This window comes from Arachis ipaensis, chromosome B9, assembly GCF_059453495.1.
Source record: "Arachis ipaensis isolate K30076 ecotype BB chromosome B9, ASM5945349v1, whole genome shotgun sequence".
Lineage (NCBI taxonomy): Eukaryota > Viridiplantae > Streptophyta > Magnoliopsida > Fabales > Fabaceae > Arachis > Arachis ipaensis.
The window spans coordinates 18,028,496-18,037,547 of record NC_142444.1 but is presented as its reverse complement, the minus strand read 5'-3'; positions in this window follow the sequence as shown (position 1 = coordinate 18,037,547).

The window sequence follows — 9,052 nt, the reverse complement described above, 5'->3', positions numbered from 1 at the left end:
TTGATTATGTTAACTTGACTCAAATTAAGAATAAATAGTTGAATCTAATTCATACTTAAAATTTTGCATACTGCTTTTTGTATGAGATTTATATGCATGTCACATCTTATTGTGCTTGATTATATTAACTTGAATCTAATTAAGAGTAAATAGTCCAATCTAATTCATACTTAAAGTTTTGCATATTACTTTTGCATTAGATTTATGCATGTCAACAAGTATACCCATATCTTGAAGGCCAACAAGGAGAGATTTACTGACGAACGGTTTGTGGCCTATTATGTGAGTTTCAATTAATTCTAAGTTTCAAATTAATTTGGTTTAAAGTCAATTAACTGTTATCCTATTCATAACATGTGTGACACAGGAGGATTACATGTAGAGATTAGAGGATGCAACGCAGCAATCTCAGCTGCCTAGTGGGAACGACGAAGTCAGCTCCAAGACCTCAGTGGTAGATTATGATAGGATTTGGCACGAGACTGCCTCTGAAACCTACAAGAATCACCGCTTTGGATTAGTGTCGTTCTTCGCCAATGACCTCCGCTCCTCCACATTGGCATCTTTCTCTGCCTTTGCCTCTGTCACCAGTCCTGCTGATCTCCAAGAAGTTGTCGACTTGAGAGAGTAGGTGCAGAAGCTGACACAAGAGCTTCACCAACAAGCAGAGCAATCTGAGCAGGGGTACGACGACCTTCTTGCCCGCGTGGGAGGAGTCGTTGCCATCAACTCAGACCTGACGGAGAAGCTGGAGCAACTAGATCATTTGCAAGAGTAGATGGAGGTGTACAACAAGCAGATGCGCGTTGGAGGCAGCGACGTTGCTGGGCTACTGGTAGGGCACCAACATCAGCACCTACTCTGCCACTTCAGCAGGGGATAGACGATGACGATAGGGTTTAGGAATTTAATTTGTTTTATGTCTATTTTATTGTATTCTACTTCTATGACATTTTATTATATTCATACCATTTATTTTTAATAAAGTAATTTGTTGATTTCTGGTAATTTTGAATTTTTGCCCTAATTTTGTTAACACAAGTTTTAATTTGACTATTAATTGTGGCTTAATTGTGCCAAAAAAACAAGCGTAGGATTTACCGGCAGACAGATCTGATGGCAACTTGGCATCAAAACACGTGATATGGCGCCAAAGTTATCGTTAGAATAATCCGACGGTTATCAGCAACTCTGTCTCGACAAATTCATTGAAAAAATCGATGAAAAATCTACCAGTAATTAGCACCGGACGAAATAATCCGCCGATAAACAGCTTCCAACGCTACTTATACCGTCAACTTCAGGACAACAGTAAATCCGATGGTAAACTAATTACCGACAGATTTATTTGATGAATTCGATGGTAAATCCGACAGTACTCAGCGTTTTTCTTGTAATGTGGCTGATCTCATGTTTGCCAAGTACAAGAGACTCCTCACTAATCTTCTATAGGCCGCTTGGTCTTATAACGATGTTGAATCCTCTCTAGACAACTTCACTGTGTAATGCATGGATGTGTTCGCAAGCTTGCAATTCTCAAACTTTGTATCCTTCAACAAATCTATCACATATTTTCGTTGATAGAGAGCAATCCCTTCTTTTAATCTAGCTACCTCCTTTCTAAAAAGAACTTCAAATCTCCTATGTCTTTAATTTTGAATGAATCGTTTAAAATTCTCTTGATTTGATCTATCTCCCTCTCATTATTTTTAGCTATAACAAGATCGTTAATGTACACTAGCAAGGTTGTGGAGCTCATTTTTGTACCCTCTGTGAATAGACAATTATCAAAATCTAATTTTGTATAGCCTGCTTCTATTAAAACTGAATGAAGCTTATGATTCCACTGCTTACTCGCTTATTTCAATCCATAAAGCAACTAATCTAACTTGTGCACCATTCTTTCTTCTACTTTCAACCCTTGTGGAGGCTTCATGTATACTTCTTCTTTAAGATCACCATGCAAAAACATCATATTCACATAAACTTGCTTCAACATCTAACCTTTCCAGTAAAAGCTAGCATAATTTGCAATGTTTTGAGCTTCACCAAAGGACTAAATGTGTCTAGGTAGTCAATTCTAGCCACTTGCATGAATCTTTTTGCAATTAAATGGGCCTTATGTCTCTTAATCGAACCATCTAGATTGTGCTTATCTTAAACACCCATTTACTTTGATGACTTTCTTCCCTTGTGGTAGGGCAGTGAACTCCAAGTCTTGTTCATCTCAAATGCCTTGAATTCAGCATTGATTGTCTCTTGCCAACAACAGCATGGGTGATTGCTTCCTCAACGCATTTTGGCTCTCCATCATCGACCAGTGCAAATGAAAATGCTTTACGTGATGCAGATAAGGAATTATATGACATAAAATGAGAAAGTGGATACCTCACTATCCCTTTGATAGATTGATGGAGCTGTGTCTTGTTAGTAGTGGTGCTTGCACATATATTTTTTTTAGATGAAAAGGTTTCCTTCTTTCCCTCACAAACCTTCTTTGCACATTTTCCTCAACTTGTCTTGTTTGTGGATTTTCGTGTGTGTAATTTTCAGTGTTGTATAGTGATAAGAAATTGATTTCAAGAACTTGAATGAATCAGAACAAGAAATGGGTGATTTAGGAACTTTGGACCACCATTTCGTATTGTTAAATTATTGCAAAATTGGCAATGAATTCTGATCAAGTTTCTTCGTTCTCAATCTATTTCTCAATGTATTCCACCTTCCACATTTGCCGCACCATGTTGAAGGTGCGGTAACGTGGCAAGAACACACTAGAAACTCAGAGAAACCAAAGAGAAAAAAACTAGTGATTTGCACTTGATAACAAGAATGGTGAAATACACTTACAATAATATCACTTACATGTATATATACTAACACTACTTATTGCACTATGTGAATTCTAATTCTAACAGCTCTAACTAACTTTGCTAAGCTAGACTACTATAATTAGTAATCTAACAACTCCTAACTTACACTATACACGTGACTGGGAAGCTAAGCATTCACGTTATAAAGTGCTATGAGTTGTAGCATTTTAGAATTTTATGTGTAAATTTTCATGAGTTGTAGTGGTTTATGATGACACGAAAACAAAAAAGAAAGCACAACAACTGACAGTGGTTTATGAGGGAAAAAGACAAAGAATAAACCACGAGGAGTTATGGTAATTTATAAATGTGGATTGCTCTATAAATATTGGTTGAATGTTATTGTGATGTAGAGTGAACAAATACAATGTCTAGTAAGGATAGTTTCTCAATTGTTGTGCACTATACAGGAAAGATTTAGAAGAGCAAAAGAGATGGTATAAAATTTATAGACAAATAGCCATTGGGTATTTCTATCTGTTCATAAAATAGTTTCATCGATGTCCAAAACAGTATATTACAGAAACTCGGGGTGTGTGGAACAAAGTGGGTGGAGAAATTATTTTATAAGATCTCTATTGTCAAGCGGTGTAAAGTACGATACGTTTGTCATAGGGTCCAATAAAGAATTGCAAGTTCATTTTCATTGTCAGAGAAGTTCTCCAGAGGTGAGAACCCATGAGTTGTTTGCAAAATTGGGGGATGTTATTGCCAGTTTATGGGAAACAACTCCGAATGCTCAATCGACTGGGTTAGCGGAAGCTTTGAGTTTGATGTTTGTGGTTGCACCAGTTGCACTTGTGTTTGCATCCCCATCTTTTGTCAAGCATGGTAGGATACTAGCACCCTGACAGGTGCCTCTAACTCAACTCTATGGGGAGCCTCATCTGCGATTTCAGTGGGCTTAGGATCAACATACATCACCCAAGATAAGACTCTGGCAGCCACCCATTACCACCACTATAAGAATTGTGTTGAAGGACCTAGATTTGCAACTCTTTGAATACAAGGGACGGAATCAGCTCTATTCTACCAATGTAAATTCCACATTGGATATTAGTCAGGAAACCACCAATCTCCACCTCTCCATCGTTGGCGTGGAGAATATCTATATTTAGCATCATCTCTAGTCGAGGTTGTACCACACCAAACTGTAATATCACTCGATCCACCTGATGTCACTCAATCATTGCAAAATAGATCAAGCTTATCTCCGCTGTCTATAACCTTGAGTGCTCTATGGCTAGTATCCTTGGGTGAATTACGTCAACCATGTCATGCGTAGAAGTTGGCTCCCATACAAACTGGAAAAAATAATTTATTCTTAGCGCAACAATATAAAAGAGAAAACATATAAGTCACCTGTGAAACAACTAAACACGTTAAAGTACTTACGTCTCGAGCATATAACCTGTCCAATGCAAGATGCATCTGAATAACCATAGGCTCCTTCTCGTCCGGCATAGGTTGATACCTCACCCACCTACAAAGTTCACTATTAGTTAAACATATATATACCTTAATACATTTATATAAATATTTCAAACATGAAAAATACTCATTCATATTTGGATGCTAAAAGAAAAGAAAAGGTGCCAAAACTGTGTAGCCTAAGTGTAGGGAATTGCCAGAATATCCAAGAATGTAGTAGCTGTAGCGAGCTGGCTAGGTTGGTGACATTCTTGTTGGCCACCCAACATATGCATCTGCATAACCACCCTAGAGCAACTGAACCCCTGCTATACTTACCCATCTCATCTAGCTTTGCTACAAATGGTAACCATCGAAGGTGAACTTGATTCCGATTCTTGTCACCAAACAACTGAGTAGAGATAACATTATAATGTAGGCCTGTGCATATATACACAATGTCTCTCCAGTAGCATCGACTGGGAGGACTCTGAATCGCTCATGAGACTATGTGAAATGCACTGTAATCTGATTTACCTTGTTTAGCAGTGGAAGCTCACCCAAAAGCTCATCAAACCATTCTTAAACTGGCTTCCCATCAAGAATGAACTGTAGGAAGTTCGTGAGGCATCCACTGACCGCCTCATCATCGATAGGCAACCTCAAGTGGTACATCATGTCCTAAAAGGTGATAGTGCACTCTCCAAATGATATATGGAATGTGTGCGTCCAGGACACCATCTCTCAATAAATGTACTGACTAAAGACACATCTAGCTTGAACCAATGGTTGTTCAATGAGTTAAATCTTAATTTGGCCCCTGAAATTTGGTCCGATACTCAAAATGATCTCGATAATTTTGTTGGCTCCAATTAGAACCCTCAAATTTATAATCATGACTCTGACTTGCCCCTGCGATCATCTCCATCACCGGAATACTGATCTGACGCAATTGCATGATTGGTGGACACTACTTAAACGATGGCGCATTGGTTTCGCGTCCAAACCCTTTAGAAACCACGTAGTGTAAGGGTTTTCTTGATGTTTTGCAACTTATGATCGTCGTAGTAAAAAGAAAGAGAGTTTTAACCCGCAAAAAACTAAAACGACGCGTTTTCTGAAGGGTTTGGATGCAAAGCCAATACGCTGTCGTTTAAGTAGTGTCCACCATGTCATGTAATTGCATCAGATCAGCATTCCAGTGACAGAGATGATTGCAGGGGCAAGCCGGAGCCACAGTTGTAAATTTGGGAGTTCTAATTGGGACCAACGAAATTATGGAAGTCATTCTGAATATCGGACTAAATTTCAGAGGCCAAGTTGAGATTTAACTCGTTGTTCAACTTTGCCAGGTGGTTTAACTCAGCGGTCTCCAAGTACAGGATGACTCGGTCATGAAGAGGATGTTCTGTTGCCTCCTAATATTGTATATACATCTAATTGGCTATATCACAAAGTAACAAGTTCACCCTAATTACAATGCAATCTAATCATGATTAGAAGTTCCAAAAACAATAAATCACCTAATACAACAACAATAAACTATACATTATACTTAACAAAATCACCAATAGCCAACAAAATACCATATCTAACGATATATTATGAACTTTGTCACTATTACTAGAATTCTAATCAATAAAACCACATGTTTTTTGGAATCTAAAAAAAGCGACAAAATTTTAATAGTAAAAATAAAAACGTTACAAAAATTAAAATAAGTATCTTTTTTAAAAGTTATCATTTATATATTTTTTTAAAAATTTTTTTATTTAAAAGAATATTTTTAATATAATAAATAAATAAATAAATAAATAAATATTTTTTATATTATTATATTTAAATATAATTATTAAATAAAAAATAATTTTACATCAAATATTCAAATATAAAATTATTTTTATTTTTTTAAAAAGTATATTTAAAAAACTATTTAAAAAATATTTTCTAAAATTCATCCAAATAAATCCTTAATTTATATTCTTAATTCAATTCTACGCGTGACTCTGCACGATTCAATTCCCTGTTTATTTATTTATTTGTCTTATTTTTAAGTTCAACGGCTACGAAGCTAATATAGCCTAACCATATACTATAGTATACAATAATTATCTAGCATCTACTAACTTACCTAAATTATAATTTCAACATTTTTGGTAGGGCTGACATCGGATTTTCATTTTTGCATATGTTATGTATATCTGTGGACTAGTTTAAGGGGAAAACTCCAAATTTAACGGATGAAGGAAATTAGGAATAATAACGATACGTAAAACAGCATTTTGAGGATATATTTGCCCATAACTTTGGAAAAGAGAAATAAAAAATGATAAAAAGAGAAAAAGAAAAAAATGAAAAAAAACAAAGAAAATTTAGCAAAAATGTTATTAATAGACTCATTTTCATAATACTGCTAATTATTGTTGATAAATTAATGATTGGTTTTTCATTCTACATTATTAACTTATATTGCTGCTATAGCTGCTGCTTCTTCTTCTTTTATTAATTCGCCGCAAGCACCAAGCAGTATGTTGATGAATACTGAAGACTACGCAATACAGCTTCTTTCATTAATTCTATGTTTTCAAACATAAACAGCAAAAGAATTTAGTTAATAACTTAATATATATTTTTAAAAAACATGACAAGATTAATAATAATAAAAGATTTTTACTTTTTTAATAAATATAAAATAAATACATTAAAAAAAGCTTAAACTTTTTTTTATTTTTTATACATTTTTTTATTAATTTGTAATTCTAATATGTACCCTCCGCAAATAATTAAAATAGTAAAATCCAAAGTTAAAAACTGACGTTGGGATGTTAAATTCTAATTAATTGCATGCTCAATTTCACAACTACTTTCACTAAATTAACAAAGAGATATTTATATTGCCATTTATACTCATTTTACCATGTCGGCATTTGCACCTAAGTGACAACATTTTGATCTAATTAGTGTGACAGTGTATTTTTAAATATTACTTTTAAAAATACAATTTAATTATCATATGTTTTAAAAGTACATATTAAAATTATTATTAATAAAATTTTTAAATTTTTATTTTAATAAATATATTAAAAATTTAATTTTATATTTTTTATAAAAATTCTTTAATTAACATTTTTTTGTATTTTTATTAAGATACGTATTAATTAAATTTTAGAGAGTTTGAGAGTCTTTAAATAATTTTAAAATATTCTAAAATATTTTAAAATATATTGAAAGATTTAAGAAGATGTTAATATTGAGATAATAATATACCCAAGATTTAATATATTCTAGTTGACTCTCGTATAAGTGGGAGATTGTTGGAAATAAATAGTACGTACGACCACAATCTAATCAATTATATGTCAAATAATTTGTTATTGTTATTATATTAAAGGGTTAATATAATAAGGTTCTTGATTAAATTTAGAGATTTATTATTGTAATAGTGATTATAATATTGAGAGATAAATCTTTTATAATTTAATCTAAATTGTTCTTGGTCATAAGATTATTAAAAATGACATTAATAATTCGAAAAGATCAATATATATAATGATTTTCATTGAATGAAGATTAATACATCTCATTTATTAAATTATATATATATATATACACACGGTACATATAGAGATATGACCATTGAACTGATTTAATTTGGGAATTTTTAATGGTTATAATTATCGCATATTTGTTATATAAAATATTCTCAAGATGAACATAGTAATAGAGTTTCTTTTGACCTGCGACTATCATAGTAATTAACAATGTATTTATTATACTTTGATTACGGACACCGAATACCCTAGGGTGCTAGCTGAATGGATATTGGATATGATTTAAATACTTGTAGAATTAATGATTAGTCAATAAAAAATATGTCAACTCTAGATAAAGAGTTTGAGCTCTATAATTATAATGGCTGAAATGAATAAAACCTTGGCCAAGAAGATTGAATGAACAAAGAAATGAGTTTCTTAGGTCATTCACAGTTCATTATAATAATGGTAACAAGTTAGAGTTTGACAATTAAACCATATTCTAAGAGTTAACCAAAAGCTGAAAAGATGAAAGGAATTATACTTTGTTCTTCTCGGGTTCTCGATAAAAATATATTACTTCATACTATCGGGTCATTGAGGAGACCAATCTTGATTGGTAAATATAGTATGACTAATTTACTACCTGTTTAGTGTTGAACCTATAGAGTCACGCACTAACGAGTGTTCTAATCTTTGCTAAAGAATTATTTAATTATTATTTTAATTTGATCAAATAAATAATTATATTAATTCAAATAGAATATTATTATATTCTTTGCTAGTATTAAGAATATAATATTAATATGATAATTGAAAATATTAAATGAGAATTGAGAATAATTAGTTATTTTATTTCTAAATTTAAATTCTAAATTTGGATAAAATCCTAAGCGATTCTATTTTAAATTGTTGTGATATGATTTATAACATTTGAAGGATTTAAATTTGAAATTAATAACAAATCTCATACTATATATATATATATATGACAAGAGCAAAGAAAATTCAGACTAATAACGAGAGTTTTATTCATTTACCTCTACACATATAAATGTATGTGAGTCTAATTTTTGGAGAAAAATTTTATGGTGTGTAAGGAGTTGCAAAGAGGTTTTTCAATTTATATTAGATATCCATTGGTCAAGGAGTTGACAGCAAAGATTGGTCTCGGTATGAATACGCATAGAGTCTTCGTACAATTAAAGAATAAAGTTTTTATTAAAGCGTCCAAAG